The sequence below is a fragment of the Triturus cristatus genome, chromosome 5_2, assembly GCF_964204655.1.
Source record: "Triturus cristatus chromosome 5_2, aTriCri1.1, whole genome shotgun sequence".
NCBI lineage: Eukaryota > Metazoa > Chordata > Amphibia > Caudata > Salamandridae > Triturus > Triturus cristatus.
In genome coordinates, this window is record NC_140588.1 from 503,547,902 (window position 1) to 503,565,536 (window position 17,635).

The following is a 17,635-nucleotide window of genomic DNA, read 5'->3' on the forward strand; positions in this document are numbered from 1 at the left end:
TTATACCAAAATTGTTTTTGTGACCATGGCACACGTCGGGCATACACATGAGTAGATGGCATCCACCTTCTATTTTCACAGGGTGGACGCTGTCCACCTTGCCAAAAAGTTGGGCCCCACTGAAATATGCTGAACTCATCCCAGTGTAATTTTCAGATACCCGGACACATTCAGCAGTGCCTGCACGTTGTCTGCTTGTGTTCCGAAGAGCAAGTGCAGGTGACTAATGGGGTTTGTTATTTTAAATTCCAGTTGGGCCCAAAACAAAGGCTGAAGTTAAGGGGCCACTTTCGATGGAGTATCCTGGCCGGGAGCTTTCTGGAGCCTCACTCCTAGATGCATATACAATGGAGGGGAAACAAAAGGCACACAGCATGTTATTACTTAACAAGTACCTAAGAGAGGCATGGTATTGACTCTCTTCCATCACTGTATATGAGAGAAATGCATGCACTGTACCAATGTCAGATGTGTTAGTCTGTCCCAGTACTTACACAAATAACAATTTTAATAGCATTATTTTGTTTTATTTCTTTCATAGCGCTACTCATCTCAATACACGGTGTCAGAGCCCTTTACATCACACGTACGCATAATACACTGACAATCAATCATATGTATCTAAATCAATGTACAGGATGTGCTACATAAGACAGTGAGGTTTACAAGGTGTAGGAGTCATATGTCCTTTAAAGCTCAATGTACTACATTAGAAGGATTACAATTTATGATCGGCAAGTAACAAATGGATCTCTCTGTTAAAAGCTGTACTTCACTTACTGATTTACACAAAATAAAAATGTGATATCTGCATGTTACATGATGTGCTTAGCAGGGGTCAAATTAACCCTCAATGCTACTGTGATTAAAAACTAGGACTAGACAAAACTGATCTCTACAGCAAATACATTAACCTCCAAAGTTATCTTCCCATTGTTAGTATACCCTGAGATTTACTGGGCATACTAATATCTCTACAGCAGCTGCCTATACTCCATAAGATATTTTAAAGTCCAGACTTGCGAACAATTGAGCAAAACTGATTTGTTGCCACGTTTCTGCTTGTTGCCAAATTCTTTGTGGCAGAATTTACAAAAAATAAATGTATACGTCAAGGCCTGGATTCTGCGTCTGGCGTAGCGTTGCTGTTTTTTTTGGGTACAACCCTATATCAAAATCTCATTTGTTAAATCTCGTAAAGCACTTGAATGCACTCATGGTAGACCTGCTAAACATATGTGCGAGGTCTTAACATCTGATGTCACTTCCTGTGAGGTAATGGGCTGTGATGCCACTTTCTGTGAGGCCATGTGCAAAGCCAAATGCTGCTATGTCACTTCCTGTGATGTCACGCGTCAGGATATCATGTGCATCTACCTAACTTGGTTAGTCCTTCCCACTTCTTTTTAGGAGTTGTGCCCTCATTGTTACTCATTTATCTTAAACAGCTAACATCCACTGACAAAGCCAACAGTCCTGGCTGGTTTTATGAGTATGTCAGTTATGTTAAAGATGTGGATGCAATGACAGAAAGATCAAAGTGGAACCAAAATACTGTATAGTTGGCATATATGAGAATCTCAGAAATGTAGTTTACGTGTTTAAGCCACGCCCTTAGTCACATCGACCATGCCCTTTTTAAGACCTCTCATTTTTATACCCACTTGAAACCTGGGCACACCCCAGAAATCTACCCCAATCATATCATGCTGCCCACCTCTAAAGTGCTGCTTTCTCGAAAGTCCTTCTTTCTCATGCTTGCCGCCCCTCAGTTCAAGTGCGTCCCTTTCAGGCAAGCCCACGAACCATGACCCTTCCTCAAGCTGTAGGCACCTGTACCCGGCCTTCCCGTGCGCATGACTGCACACGTGAATCCCTCCCATGCTGCTCGTTCTCCCTAGCGCCTCAACTTCTGCCCCACCTCCAGAAGCGCATCACTCCCGGGCTTCCCTAGGCACCGCCCTCGCATCAGCAAGGCAAAGGGAGTTAAATGAATGTCCATCCCAGACGGTGCGGGCTGGAAAGAGATCAAGAAAAGAAAGGGAGTAGTGCGAGAATCACGGGATCAGTTTCAGCACCACGGACAGGGCTCAGAGTCTGGCAGAGCTCGCGGAAGCGCCGGGCCGGGGGAGGCATGCTGAAGTGACCAGGAGAGGAGGTCCTGCTGCAGGCGGCGCCCTTGGTGCACAGGAGGCAGGCAGTGCGCGACAGGGGCCCCTCGGCGGCTGAGGCACAGGGTCGCCCTCTCAGCCCCGCAGCAGCGCGGGATGGGCTCGGTCACCTCGGCGCTCAGCAGGTCCCGTAACACGGTCGTGCAGCTGAGCCGGGAGCAGCCACAGGCTGAGGGCCCCCCTGTCTGCGGGCACAAGCCGTCCAGGGAGCACGGCAGGAAATGTCCAGGCTCTGACTCTGAGAGAGAAGGGAAACCCGAGCTCCAGCCCACCTGGGAGAGTCTGGTGCCCGGACGCTGCATGGAGTCCGTCACACATGGGCAGCTGCCCGAGGTGCTGAAATCTACCAAGCATCCGGAGGGCAGGAGTTCTGCGCCCACCTTGGCAATGGGCAGCACGGGTGAGTACATTCCTGACACCCCACTGGACCTGCATCCAACTGCACTGCCACTTGTGTGCACAACCTGCCTGGTGAAGCCACGAACACACACTTGCATGCACATCCACAAAAACGGGCTAGTCCATGAACACACTCGCGCACCACCCCAAGTCCTTGAGTTATCGAGAAGATAGCTATGCTAAGAGATTACCGTACACTTAATTCAAGAGCGAGGCAGCCCCCTCTCTCTCGACCCATGCATGCCACGCGCTTAATTGCTGCCCCACTGCACCAACTCCGGCCACAAATCCTACGAGGCCCTATCTTGTTGAAGACCACATATACACTCACCCTTCACACCTCACTCTTAGGGACTATTGTTGTTGTGTGTCTGAGTTCTTCTTTTAAACCAGCTCCCATTGGTGTTAATTTCTTTCACAAAGGCCCTCCGACCTCTTATACTGATCACAGTGACAAGTTATTCCTACTCCAGTTATGTGCCCTTTCTTCACTGTTTCCTGCACCCCTCTCTCTACCCCACATTCCTGTCTGAAAGTTGTGCACGGGTGTGGCATGCTCTTTACCGTGGCACGTGCAAGGCCTGACCCTGACAGGAAGTGCCCCTTCGATGGCTGTAGATCATGTGTCTCACGTGGTATGCCCTTCTGGTTACTGACAGAGTCCCCATCCGGTGGGAGCACCACAGTTCATCCTCGTGTTCTTTTTAAAGTATTGCCTTGGGGTAGTTTCAGACATGTCCTAACGTGAGTGACATTGTGCGTGAACCGCGTGAGGTGACGGGAAACATCTTAAGCAGCAGTCCATAGTCATGAAAAGTGTTTCTCGTGTTCACATATCTCTTGCTCGCAAGCTGCTGTGCTCTGTTTAGTAAGATCATCTTGATTAGGAGTGGTAGCGCGCAGGCGTGTTTGAAAGTATGTTTTAATTTTCCTAAATGTCCAATGTTTTCTCTTTTCTTGTATTCCTGTGAACTTTCAGGAATTTGGAGATGTTCTCGGACTGTACTGAATCTTAATGCTCTGTTCTTGAACTACTGTCTGGAAATGTTATTGCAAATTATTCACTTATCCTTACTATGTTACAAATGCATGAACTAGGTTTAACCAAGGGCGTAGCCTTTTATTCACATAGTCCTATATTGTTATGAGAACAAAGGATACAAGATCATCCAAATACATTATTGTTATAAGAATACATGGCGTAAGTTCAGCAAAACAGCTCAAAGATTGTGCAAGCAATAAAACAGTTGGCAACACTTAGGAATGTAAAAGTGTCAGCAGGCCCTTTTTCCATATCCATCGCCCACGCCCTCAACCAAGGGTATCTGGGGCATAACTTAGTGGCAACTTCCCTCCATCACTCAGAGGGATGGGCAATACCCGCAGTTCCACATACACTAGGGCACCACACAGCGCTCCGTCCCTGCCGAGATACCTGTCACCAGGCAAACCCCCAAAATGTTCACCTCCAGGCATCCTGGGGTAGGGAAGAAAGGTCTAGGACCACCCGCAGCTCACTCCCCCCTCCTGCCTGCTCAGTGCCTGCACAAAACAGCAACCCCCCAAGGTGTAAGTTCAGTAAATCAGTCCAAATTCTGGGTAGCCCCCTTTTTCAGCTGCAAGAAATCCCACCAATTACTCCTTCCTCCAGGAGGGGGTGGGTGTGTGGTTGATGCGGTGTGTTGGCGGTGCGCAGTGGAGAGAAAGTAGAGGCCGATCCTTTGCCTCTCAGTGCTTTATAGGTTGCTGCTCTGGGCACCCCCAAATGACGTCACGGACATCCTCTTCCTGTTAAAACAGAGGAACTTCCTGCTTTGGTTCCTGTCCATGGGGGCGACTAAGGGCGCCGTACACTGCTATTGCAGGGGGCACCTGGTCAGGTGGCCATGATGTTGCAGTACCATGGACTTGTACCGTGAGTCAGTATTCTAGTGAAAAATAACGTGAACACTTTATTTGGAAGTAAAAAAATATATAATTTGGTGACCTGTATGCATACATATTTTTTTTTTCAATCTTTTTGACTTTGAAACTGCCTCATGAGGCAACCATTTCTTCATTCGTTTTTAGATACCTCCATATTTGATCCTTTCTGGCTCTACAACAGATTTTGCGATATGTTAGGCCGTTTGCGCACTCAGTCTGTGTAGGGACTTTTATATATTGTGTACTTCTGTGTGTATTGTACCATTGACATGCTGGGTGTGAAGTGACAGCATAACTACACACTGGGGCCCATATTTATTGCGTTTTGCACGAGGGCTCTTGTGACACTGACTCACGAGGATCAAAGCGATGCTTCATGGCGCAAAGAGCAGCACTGATCAACAACAACTTTTGCGTACAAAAGTTATTTTGCGCCAAAAATTAATGTGAGCGCAATTCAAAATTTGCGTCTCACAGCCGAACACCAACCCTCCGGAAATGCATGTGCATAACAGGCAGGAAACAGTGCAAACCCTCGTAGGAAATCACCCAGGGTTAGATCTTCTGTGCGAAATCTTACAGAGACGATTGGGATACAAAGAAATGTGCAAATTATGTGAAATTACAGATTATGGGGCTCACCATTCAATTCCTTGAAATTTGTACCGTAGGCTGTACCCTTCAGGGGCACTGCATTTGCGCCTTGGTGCAATGTTTACTGCGGCACAAAAACGGTTCATTTTGTGCCAGTGCAGCTGACGCCATCATTGGCGCCTGACTCTTCTTAAACTTAACACTTTTTGACTATAGCACAATGGCTGAATGTTTACGCAGTGCTACGATGCAGAGTTTGACACAGTACTACCTAATTGGTAGTAAATATGTGCACTAGTATAGGTGAACGGATTATATTCAAATGTATTGTATTGCATTTGTTATAAAGGCCATTTTAAAATATGCTTAAAATGCAACATTCTCAAACCACTATCCTATGCTTGTCATTCCATGATGTTTGCTACTGGTCAAAAAAACTTGGGTTGACTCAATTTATGCTTATGAAGTATGTAACAACAGCAGTGATATTTTCATCAAAATCAGCCCCATCTTTTGTATCGGGATTTGTTTGCTCTGATCAGTATTTTCAAAGCAGTAAAAACAGTACAAAATCACTTGGTTGATTTTTTTTTGCCCATGATCCACAGACGAGAGAACTAACTCACACACGTGCATTTATCTCGAGTTCTAAGTGCAGTGGTGTTAAACAGAAGCTCTTTGAAAGTCCACCAGGAAAGATTTACAACTTTTTACCATCTACGCGAGATAGATAATATTAGTGGGGGCTTCGAGCTGACCTCTTCCACCGTGGGCTTCATCCCTGCCTTTTTCATGCCCAAACAGGCAGTGTTAAAGGACTTTGGGCAGGGGGCTGTCACACAGTGCAGGACTCATGACTTCTGAAGGAAGAAATAGAGGGATGGGTATAGTGCTACTTAAGACCTGAAGTTCAGGTACTCATCCTCTTCCCCACCCTAGAGCCACGTTATGACCATTTGGTCTCCTAACCCTTTATTTAAATCATAAAGTGTGACATTTTATTTTTTTAAATATTTTTCGATATTTCTCTGTGAGCCGCATAGCACAAAATAAGGGACTGAATCCTGTATTAATGATTTTTCTCACCTTGCTTATTGCCAGAAATGATCAATATTTTAGTCATAAAGTGTCCATTTTGTAATTTGTAATATATATCAACATTGTTCTGAACGCCACATAACACAAAATAAGGGACTGAAATATTCGCATATTGCTTACTAACAAAAATTAAAATTGTGCACGTGGTTATGGGTGAGGAATGGCGTGTCTGTGCAGGGTTGACTTTTCTTTTCTCCGCTGACAGTCTCTACCCCAGCATTGGCCCCTGGTTTTCATTGGGCGCTTTAGTTTGTAGTGTGGTTTTGGCCACAGCCTGCTACTTCAATGTTATATTTTGAATGCTTAAGATCGCACCCTACGATGATCTTTGTGCTGTGGCCTCCTTTGGTTATTGTTGTCTCATGGATGTTTATCTGGTTAAATCTTGGGTTTCTAATCTGTTGTTGTAAAGACTTCATAAATTTTGATACTACTGTCTAAAAAACTACAGGTGCGATTCTCAAAGGTAAAGTTAGACTTTTATTCTAAGTTTAGACCAAAAGTCTAACTTTACTATTTGTCGGTATTCACAAAGGTAAGTTACTATTAGTATGTTTACAACTGCAGAGTTACCACACTCGGGGTGGAATCTCCTCACTCAGTGCTCTGAAAAGTCTAACTTTACTATTTGTCGGTATTCACAAAGGTAAGTTACTAGTAGTATATTTACGACTGTTTCCACACTCGGGGCGGAATCTCCTCACTCAGGGCTACGAAAAGTCTAACTTTACTATTTGTCGATATTCAAAGGTAAGTTACTAGTAGTATATTTACGACTGCAGAGTTTCCACACTCGGGCGGAATCTCCTCACTCAGGGCTCTGAAAAGTCTAACTTTACTATGTGTCGGTATTCACAAAGGTAAGTTACTAGTAGTATATTTACGACTGCAGAGTTTCCACACTCGGGGTGGAATCTCCTCACTCAGGGCTACGAAAAGTCTAACTTTACTATTTGTCAGTATTCACAAAGATAAGTTACTAGTAGTATATTTACAACTGCAGAGTTACCACACTCGGGGTGGAATCTCCTCACTCAGTGCTCTGAAAAGTCTAACTTTACCTAGTGAATTGGGCTCTATGATCATAAACATTTTGTATGGCACTGGTGACGTGTGATTTCTTAATAAATGCATTATTGGTCTCGAGACCCGACAGTACCAGGTTTTTCGGGGTGTGTATATCACGCCTCCCCACATATGCTGCACACAGTATACGGAAGGTAACATGCAAAATAAAAGATAAACCAGTTAGAAAAAGGTTAAGGAAAAATCATAACACTGAAAACACTGAAGTAGGTTGAGGGTTATATGATAAGAGTCAACCAACCACACAGCACATACAGGGCCCTGGGTTGTATGACCAAAAGCATAGTTGACTCTGAAAACATTGTGTTGTCAGTGCTTGAAATGGAAAAATAGAAGTGCAGGTACTTTGTACCAGAGTACCTGCTTGTATCTGAGAAGTGCAGGTACTCTCCCTCTCAGAATAAACAAGTGTTGGCACTCCGTACTGGCAGTACCGGCCCATTTAAAGCACTGTGTGTAGGTGGCAACCATATTATGTATACAGGCTAAATGCAGTAGCGTTTAATAAATGTTGTACACATGCAAAGAACGTTGAATTGAGGACACGAGCCGTTGGCTACATCGATGGCTATGAAAGGGATAACACAAGGCAGAAAAGCACAAACCCCGGACATTTAAATCATATAGTCACTATTACTACTTAGGTAAGAAGTCGTTAGGCAAAATAATCTGAAAATGTACCTCATTTTAGTTTCCACAAGATCACTGATCGGCACTATTTAGGAAGGCACAAAAAACGAGTTCTGTTTTAACTCAGTTTTAACCTGTTGTACTGACTATGCATCGAGATAGCACTGAGGGGATCATTTGCGTGCGTTATTAAATAAATGAATGAATTCATCATTCATCGGTGCTGAATCGATTGAATAATATGAACAGGGCTCTTATCCTCACCAGTCAGAGGAGTGCCCTTATTGGAAACCACAGTAACGTAAAAGAACATCTTTTCTTTTAAGGCATGTGAGGTACAAGGTCTGGCTAGCACATTTGTTCACATCATTTCAGACCTTAATCTTTAAAAAAAAATATGTTTTGATTAACATTTTCGGTCATATTACAACAGTGTGAGTGTTCAATGTGGCGCTTACAGCAATGGTAGGATAACACACAACACAAGGTTCAAACCATAATCCTAACACAGAATCATTCAACGGTTTGGATTTGATACGAGTTTCAGGGCAAATTCTTAGGCTGGCGTAGCCCAGACAGCTGACTATGAGGCTGCCAGCAAGGAGTGCCAACTGCCCCTAAAAACTTCAAAGAGTGCCACCCTGTAAGGGTGCTAAAATCCTTCTGTAAGACCTGGCGACTTTATATCAAAATTTATAAATCTACTGTAACCTACCCTAAAGGCCAGAGACTCATAGCTCTCCTGGACTACAAGCAAGGTCTTTGGCACATGTATGTTCATTTTGTCTGAAGACTCCATTATCTCCAGTGATTTATTATCAATATAAGGATTCTAAAACACCGATGCTTCACCTACCGCCAATCAATCCATCAATCAATCAATCAATCAATCAATCAATCAATCAATCAATCAATCAATCAATCAATTCAATCAATCAATCAATCAATCAATTCAATCTTTATTCGGCTTGTAAAACCACAAAAGAGTACACCACATACAAAACATTAATATCCAGTTAATATATCATGGCAATTAAACTTTAGGGACAGATACATAAAATAAAGTATAAAATGACATATACATTTCATAGATTATTTGCCAGCGACGAACACATACTCTGTTATGAGAAATGAGACCACAAAGTGACTAGTGCGTAGAAAGCTAAAAACGAGGCAGTCCCATGTACTATGACTATCACCCACCGCCATTTTTGTATGATAATTTTACATTTACGAGAACATCGGCAGCAGTTGTTGGGCCAGTCCTGTTGGACCCAGGTAAATCAGATGTAGAATGATAATCTTGTAACAGGTATATGTTATCTCTGGAGCCCAGGCAGACCCATCTTAAGGATATCGCAAACTAAATGTTCATATAGGAGAATCATTCTTCAGATTACAAAGGTTTGACAGGCCTAGGCTTCGGATCACAAAACTTTCTGTTTGGTTAGACATACCTGAACAGGAACATTGGACTTGGTAATACACATGCCACTTTGCACATAGTGGAAAACAAAACATTGCTGCAAGGGTATACATGTGGAGGATTGAGACAGGAAAAATTGCTATCAGATATATTTTATAAAAGACATCCCTCAACATTCCACATATAGTATCACAGTCATCTGAAAATGTACTACACAAATACTTACATAAACATGAATGTGCTTGCTGCTCTATGGATCACACAGTGCAGTCTCTTTTCTTTTCATGTACATGTTTTTCACCTGTTATCCCTGCACTGTGTGATCACTGGAGCAACAAGCACCTTCATGTTACTTTGCAAACATTGGATACATTCTTGTTTCTTTCGCATTTATTTATCTGACAGCATTTTGTTGTTTTCTTAATTGTCTACATGTACACAACTTTTACCACTTGTAGCATTATTTAGTTTCACTGTATTTGTTTCTCGCTACAGGCTGGTTTCCAGGACTGCTCCTGGTTTGGGGTACATTACAAAGAGTGCATACGTTTGACCCCCTGGAGGTCTGGAAACACAGGGTCCTTCCACAAATATCTTTTGAAAAAACCCCATAGAATTGTTACTCCAGGGTTTGTCACTGCAACCTGGGGCACCAATCCTGAGGGGTAGCAAAAACGCCCCACACACTACCATCCTCACTTGTTCCCACATATCACACATATCTAAAATGCTCAGGATCATGACAGTGGGGCTATCTCTTAGAATACAGAGATCTTATAAGTTCAGGCCCCTAGCAGCAAAACTATTCCTCAAGTTAGAGGAATGTTACAGGCTCAGGCAGCTGGGAGCACAGGCATCCTTGAATGCTTCAGCTTCAGACAGAAGAGACATCCATACCTCTGACAACAGAGTGCTGAGCTTACAAATAGATGACAGGCTCTGGTCTCTGACACAGTTATCAATCTGTTTACAGAGATCCTGTAGGGCGAGACTGCGGACAGCCAAGCCATGCTTTTAGGTCACTGAATCAATCAAATACGTTTTATTCGGTTTGCCAAGAACCATCAAAGCGTACAAATACAAAAACATGTGTATCATTAAAAGTCTAAAATACAATTCATGCAATATAAAAGGCAAAGTGAGTAAAGGAGGCCAATAAACCCTTAGGGCACTCATATCTTACAGGAAAAGGGGTCTGACCCCAAACCAGCCATTCATGTAACACACATTTCAGAAGGTTCACATACAGACAGCAGTTTTGCCTTTTTGCATATTGGTTTGTAAAAATTAAAAACGCAGCGAGTCTGCTGCAAAGAAAAGGATGTAAAGTAATAAACACACACTTTCACTTATTTGCGACTTCGGATGAAGTGATCTGGCGTTACTGCTCGGAACACCATGCGACTGATACAAACCAGCAGATTTTTAGACATGTATCAGTAAAAAGGCAACACAATGCACATACAATGTATCTGGTTTGAACATAAATACCCACGCAAACAACTTAGAAAGGAAACCACATTGGTGTCCAGTGCAGTAGAAATAGTTTTTATAATTGATACCCTCATCTAACATAAGGAACTTTCATCTTAAGGTGTGTGTTTGATAATGTATTTAAAAAAAAGAAAAGTAGACCCACAAAGATATTTGCAACACATTTCATATATAACGTGATGGAACACACAGAAGAGGAAGAGCCGAGAGGTCAGCTAATGCGGCTTCACTCCTCTCAGAACATTCACAGTCTTGCAGCTCCAGAGGTATGGCCACTCTGGCCCACCTTGCCATCTCCTTCAAACGTCTGTGAACCTAAGGGCTGAAGGCTACAACACAGCTCATTGAAATGCCAAGATCTTCATTGTTGGGGCTTCAGCTCAAGTGAAGCCTTTAATCCTTATTTCTGTTTGTGAAGCAAGTCATGCTTTATTGTGCAATTAATTATAACTTACAGTATTAACAAAATAAAACCACTAGTTAAAACATCAACCAGTAGTTACCATCATTACATCTAAAATGCACTGTCTTTATTCATTTATAATTCTAGGTTTTGGCTCGCTTAAACACCCAAACTGATTTCTGGGTGGGAGTGGAGAGGTGTTCACATAAGTCATGAATCTCGTGATAATATTTCTAAAACTATTCTACAATATTACACCTTTTAAATCTAACACAATTGTATTGCAAAGATGAATGCCCTAAGAGACCAAGTTGTACCTTAGCCTAATGATAGAGTTCTCTCAATAAAGTGCCTAGCCCTTAGCTTATTTCTAGATCTTGAAACTACCAATTATGTAATATAAGCATAGCAATTTTTTTCTGATGCTTTGTGCATTCGAGATTTTGCAATGAATTAGAAATATAATTAATGCAAGATATAGCACAGATAGGGTTTCACGAGAAAACAACGCAACAAAAACAGCAATATTACCATAAAGTGACTAATTAGTGCATACACTGAAAAAAGTGCTATGCGCTTATCCTGGAATTCAAAACTTCATACTAAACAATTCTTTAGACTACCAAACAACAGAATATAAAACATGCTAGCTTTATGTGGATGAACCTACTATGTAGTAGTGCTTTGTATGTGTAAATTTAAAAGGAGTCATTGATGTACTTATTTGGTGAAGTAGGTATAGCAACTACTATATAGACATCACTTTAATAGGTTAGGTAACAATATTAAAATATGACATCCTGGAATTACTGCTGTTTCCTCCTGGTATTAGGATCAACACACTGTTTATTGATTCAGCTCTGTCTAGCAGGTCATAGGCTACAGGAACACTACCTGACTTTCCCCAGCAGCCCTTGCACTGTGGGTGGAGTGGAGCGTGAGCAATAGGCGCTGTTGTTTTTTTTTTTTTTAGCATTCTTAGTGTTCAGTTGTATTTGTCTATCAGAGTCACACGTGTTGCAATGTTACAGGCACTTTTTTGCCTGACTTGCAGTGGTCAAACTCAGATTTGCTGATATATGACATAGCCAAGTTGTTTTCATCTTGGGTACTGGTGGAAGGGGTCCTGGCCCTCCAGAGACACATGTTGTGTGCTGCATGGAGGGAATAACTGGGGTGTCTTTGTGATGGGGCTGGCAAAGGAACGCTCAATATCCAGATTCATTGAAGAGGCCACTGGAGCGGCCTGCAACAAAAGCAGCGGTTATCCAGAGTTGCAACCTCCATAAAGAGATGAAGACAAGAAGAGGTGTCTCTCGAAAGGGATGTAGAAAGAATCATCACGAAGCGCTCTCTGTAGTGTTGCGCTTGTCTTGGTTGAATTGGACAGTGGCTTAGCACTCTGATCTCGGCATTGCCTCTTCTCACAGGAAGTAGGTCATCACAGTAGGTGGAAGCAGCTGGGCCTCATGGTTCCCAAAGGGAGTTCAGGCTGGTCAACCCACTCATGGCAGTCTACCTGCTTCCCCTCAGATCACAGCAACAGCAGCCTTCTGTCTCAGCCTGCTTTGTCCAACCACTCGCGTATGTACATATACAGAGCTTTTGAGATGTCAAAGATGAACTTCTGTTTATGTCTCAAACACACCAGTTTACATCCTAATGTTTTTGCTGGCCCATCGTCCATTCAGGTGCAGAGTGACACTTAAAAACTGTGCATCCTTCATTGATTCTCCCCAATCCACTTTGTTGAGGCCTTACTAGATCTTGGTTTGTTTCATTACCAAGTTGTGCTTGTGAGGGGATTTCTTATCAAATTACTAAACATGTTATGTTATTTTGTCCACTGTATGCTTTTTTTGGCCTACATTTCTTTTATTCGTTTTGTAGGTTAACATAGGACATTTTGTATGCACCTACATATTTCATAGTCATTGTGGAGTACATAGCTCTTGCAGGATCATTACAATCAACAGTAGGTACGTATCTGTAGCTATAGCATACTCTAAACTGTAGGGGTGGTTGCATCTCAACTGTTGCTTGGAAAATATGCCTGAACTTGTCCACTGTATGCTTTTTATAGATCACGATTTATGTGCCCTGTTCTTAGTGGGAAATCTTTTAAGTAACACAATAAGGGTTTGATTTTCCTTCTGCGCCTTGAGTCACCATCAATCTGTATTGTTTTTTTAAACTTTATTACTCAGGCTTTGAGATCAAGGAAAGATAAATATCATGAATTTTAATCCTTGAATGGCATGGTTTTTAGTATGCTTTTTTCTTAAATTTGAACTGATGTCTTTTTAGAGGTTTATTTTTTTTACTTCGAAATTGTTAAATTTTTTTATTATGTGTTTTTATGGTCAAATATTCGTCCGAATAAAAATGTATTGAATTGACGAGGCCTCCCATAATACTTCCCATGATGCAGAATCATTGCAAATGGTTGCAATCCCAAAATACTTTCAGTTGTAGTTGATTTACTCCAAGCAGACTCCATCCAAGCAAAGGATGCTTCTGGGGCTGCTGATTGTCTTGCACAGAGGATATAAGCAATGGCAGCCTAGGATCTCAATAATGTGAATAGGCAGAACACCGAGCTTGAGGTTGCAACGCTCCATGTGCACACATGTTCAATTTGCATTCCAAACTTTTTGAACATGTTGGCACATGTGTGTCAAATAACTGCCTCTAATAACACTGACCGAATAGGTTGCAGCTACTCTTCATTGTATTCAGCACAAAGTCTACAAAGTTCCTACTAGATACAAACTTTCATTTTAGAAAAGTAAGTGTGTGTGTGTGTGTGTGTGTGTGTGTGTGTGGGGTGAGAAAAAGGAAAGTGAGACGGAGGGAAAGCAGGATTTCAGAGGATGGAGAGATAAGGTGTGCAACTAAAAAGTAGGATGGGTGAATGAGGACAGTCATTTAAGCAGAAAAAGCGAGGAGCGTAAGAAAATAGAAGGTGGGGATGAATGCATTTAATAAAAAAAAGGAGGGTGAATGATAAAAAATAATCCACGAGAGGAGTTGTGAAAAGAAGAGGATGTGAGTGGGACAGAGGCAATGGCGGGCTATTTCTGTGGAAGGTAAGGCTAGGTAGATTCTTAGGCTGTCAAAAGCAGAGTTTGGGCTGTCATATTACTATTACAGGCAGCAAGTGCAACAGAAAATGCGTCTTCGCCCTGAGTATCAAATATCCTTGCACTGGCCCTAGGTGGTGGAGCGACAGATGCATATGGGATCTAGGAGGAGGCAGGATGAGGTAAGAGAGACAATGGTGAGAGGTTGGGAAAATGAGAAGAGTGTAATAGAGAGTATGTGTAAGAGTAGGGTGGAGAGAAGAGTAGAAGAAAGGCAGGGGATAAGGATGAACACAGAGGTGATGGTGGAAGTAGTAGAAGAGATTGGAAAGAGAAATAAGTTGAAGCTGAAGAACTGAAAGTGATAGTGAGTGATGGAGAGAAAGAAAGTGATAACAAAAAAAAAGAAGGCGATAGAGACAGGATGAATATATATGTAGAGGGAATATACAGATCAGAAGGGGAAATTGAGAGGAAGCGCATAAGAGAAGCATAGAGGTGCAATATTTGTGTTTACCATTCTCCTTAAACTGCCCTACTGGGTTGTATGACAGAGGCACACATGACTAGCATACCGGACCGAACCACGAATGTGTCTTAACCACGCATTCCTTTACCACACATGCCTTTACCATGGAATTTTGTTGTAAAGGCATGATTGGTAAAGGGATATTTGTGGTAAATATCACCACTACCCTGACCCCCCAACCTAAGCCCTAAAATCCTATCCCCCTACCTCAACTTAAGATCTAAAACCTACCCCACCCTTCCCTTAAAACTACCCCTTCCCCCGCCTGAGGCCTAAAACTGTCCCCCCCTTAAAAAACAAACGACCCAATCCCACCACCATGAGCCCTAAATCTGACCCCCACCCCTAAAAACTCCCCCTCAAACCCAGCCCCAGTCCTTAAAACTACCCCTCTTCCCCATAAGCCCTAAAACCCTGCCCCCTTTGAAAAACACTGCTCGACCCCCTGGCCCAGAAACCTAAACCCGACGCCCACCCCTAAAAACGACCCCCAAACCTGGCATCAGCCCTTAAAACTACCCTGACCCCTGAACCCCAAAACACTGCCCACTTCCAAGAGCCACCCCGAACCACCCCGCCTTGAGCGCTAAAACCTACCCCACCCCTAAAAACGACACCCCCAAACCCAGCCCCACTTACCTGTCCGCGTCCAGGGCTTCCTGTTTCAACGCTTCCTTTTCCTCTCCCCACCCATCCGGACACTATAGCACTATCAGCCTTAATCACACAAATGCGTGGGTAAGGCAGATGCGTGGTTCAAGCAAGCGGGGTTGCGCTTGTGGGAAAGTGCGTGCGTGGCTCAGCCCACGTTGTAAAGGCAGTTTCCCGCCCTACTGTGCACTGACCTCTCCCTACCGCTCCTTATACACCACAAGTGGGGACGTTTTCTCTTTAGGTTGTAGCAAGTACCTCAGCCGTGAGATGTAAGATTCACTGACTAATGTGGACAGGGCCTGACAGACCATTTTCATGTTGGTAATTTCTCTGGGGGTTTTTGAATGTCCGTGGTTGCTGCTTCTGTGTCTAGCTCTTCGGGATTTATGGAGAAAGAGACACAGAGAGGAGCGAGAGAAAGAGAACGAAAGAGAAAAAAAAATAGGGAGACGAAAGAGTAAATAAAGAATGAGGGAGAGGATGGGTTGAGAATGTTTGCCAGGGCTGCTTTGGGTTCTCAATCCGGCCCAAAATGTGTCTCTGAATGGAAGCAATACAATATACAGGAACTGTCCCAGCAAGACTGCAGCAAGTGCCAACACCAGGTGTTAGAGCAGTGACATCATGACTCAAAGGGAGCGCAGCAAGATTTCCAGGACATGACAGACATCGCTGATAGCATCGTAAGTGAAAACAGAGCGGTGGAACAGAGTGCCAGCAGCGTGCTGTCAGAGACGGCACCAGGGCCGGCTTTAGCGCTGGTGGCAGTTGGTGCCACAATCATTTTGGCGCCCCCACAGCCCATGACCACCTCCTTGGATTCTCTCACTACCACTGGGCATAACTGCACCTCATCTCTCCAATTATGAGTTATTGCTAAACACAGCATCCCCCTGAGGTCGGCGCCCCCTCCACAGGTCAGCTGCCAGTGCGCCCGCACCAGTCACACTGCCCTAAATCCGGCCCTGGATGGCACCTGAGCAAGACAGGTGGCAGCTTTCACAAGTTCACTCATTCATCCACCATAGATATTTTAACGTCAGTGGATTCAGCACCTGCTCCAGAGGTCTGGGCATGATCCACTTGCCACTGATGCCTGAAGTGATTATGTTCTGAAAAGGATGGCACTGTGAATTACCTCATGTTAGAAATTCATATTTTAACACAATGAATTGAACTTTAAGCATCACCAACCTTTTTTTGTACTTTTTGAAAGACTTTATTCAGCGAAAAATGTATATTTTTAATATTTATGAAATTCACTTTATGGTTAGGATTAAACAAATGAAGTTTCGATTGACTTCACTTGACTGCTGCTGTGTTGAATCTACCGTGCAGGGAAGGGGAGCATACACTTCTGTTGCCCAATATGTATCTGTTGTGTGAGGGGTGAGTTTTCACTGTTGCCGTCCTTGCAGTACCTGTGAGCGATGAAAGCTCACACGACTGCTTCTGCCATGCTGCATCTGTTCTGCAGGGACCGGAAACCTGTGATGTGGCTACCTTCTGTCAAAAAGGGAAGCTTGTTTTGATTCTGCCAAGAAGTGCCTATTCTGCGAGGGAGGGAAGCTTGCACTGCTGCTACCCAAGCGTCTCTGTCTGCACTGCTTCTGCCTGCGCTGTAATTGTGCTATTCTGGCTGTGCCTTACCTATGATGTGGCATTTTGACTGCTAATGCCTGTTCTGTACCTGTTAAGCGGAAGAGAAAAGCTTCCACTCTTGATGCTTCAATTGTACCTACTCTGTGAGTGCACTGCTGCTATGTGAGCTGTACCTGTTGGGATGTGCACGTGAACATTTCAATGCTCCACCTTAAGCTGCCGCCTGGCCAATGCCTCCCTTTTGTGCTGGGAAGCTTGCGCTGCCCGTGCTGTGTCTACGCTGCCCGTTAGTGCAGCCTGAATTAAATATTTTCACTAAAAAACAGACAAAACAATTGGCATTGTAAATGCCAGTTTTAAAGCATGATGCAAGTGAAAGAAATAACCTTCCCAATAAACGTGGGCAGTGTTTCCCTTTGGTTGTGCATGTGAAATAAGGTCAGCCTTTGAAATGTAGTAAACCACTTTGTGCATTTTTTAAACATAAGGGCCGAGTGGCTCCCCGTTTTGTGTGACACTTTCAGTTAATCCTGACTTTTT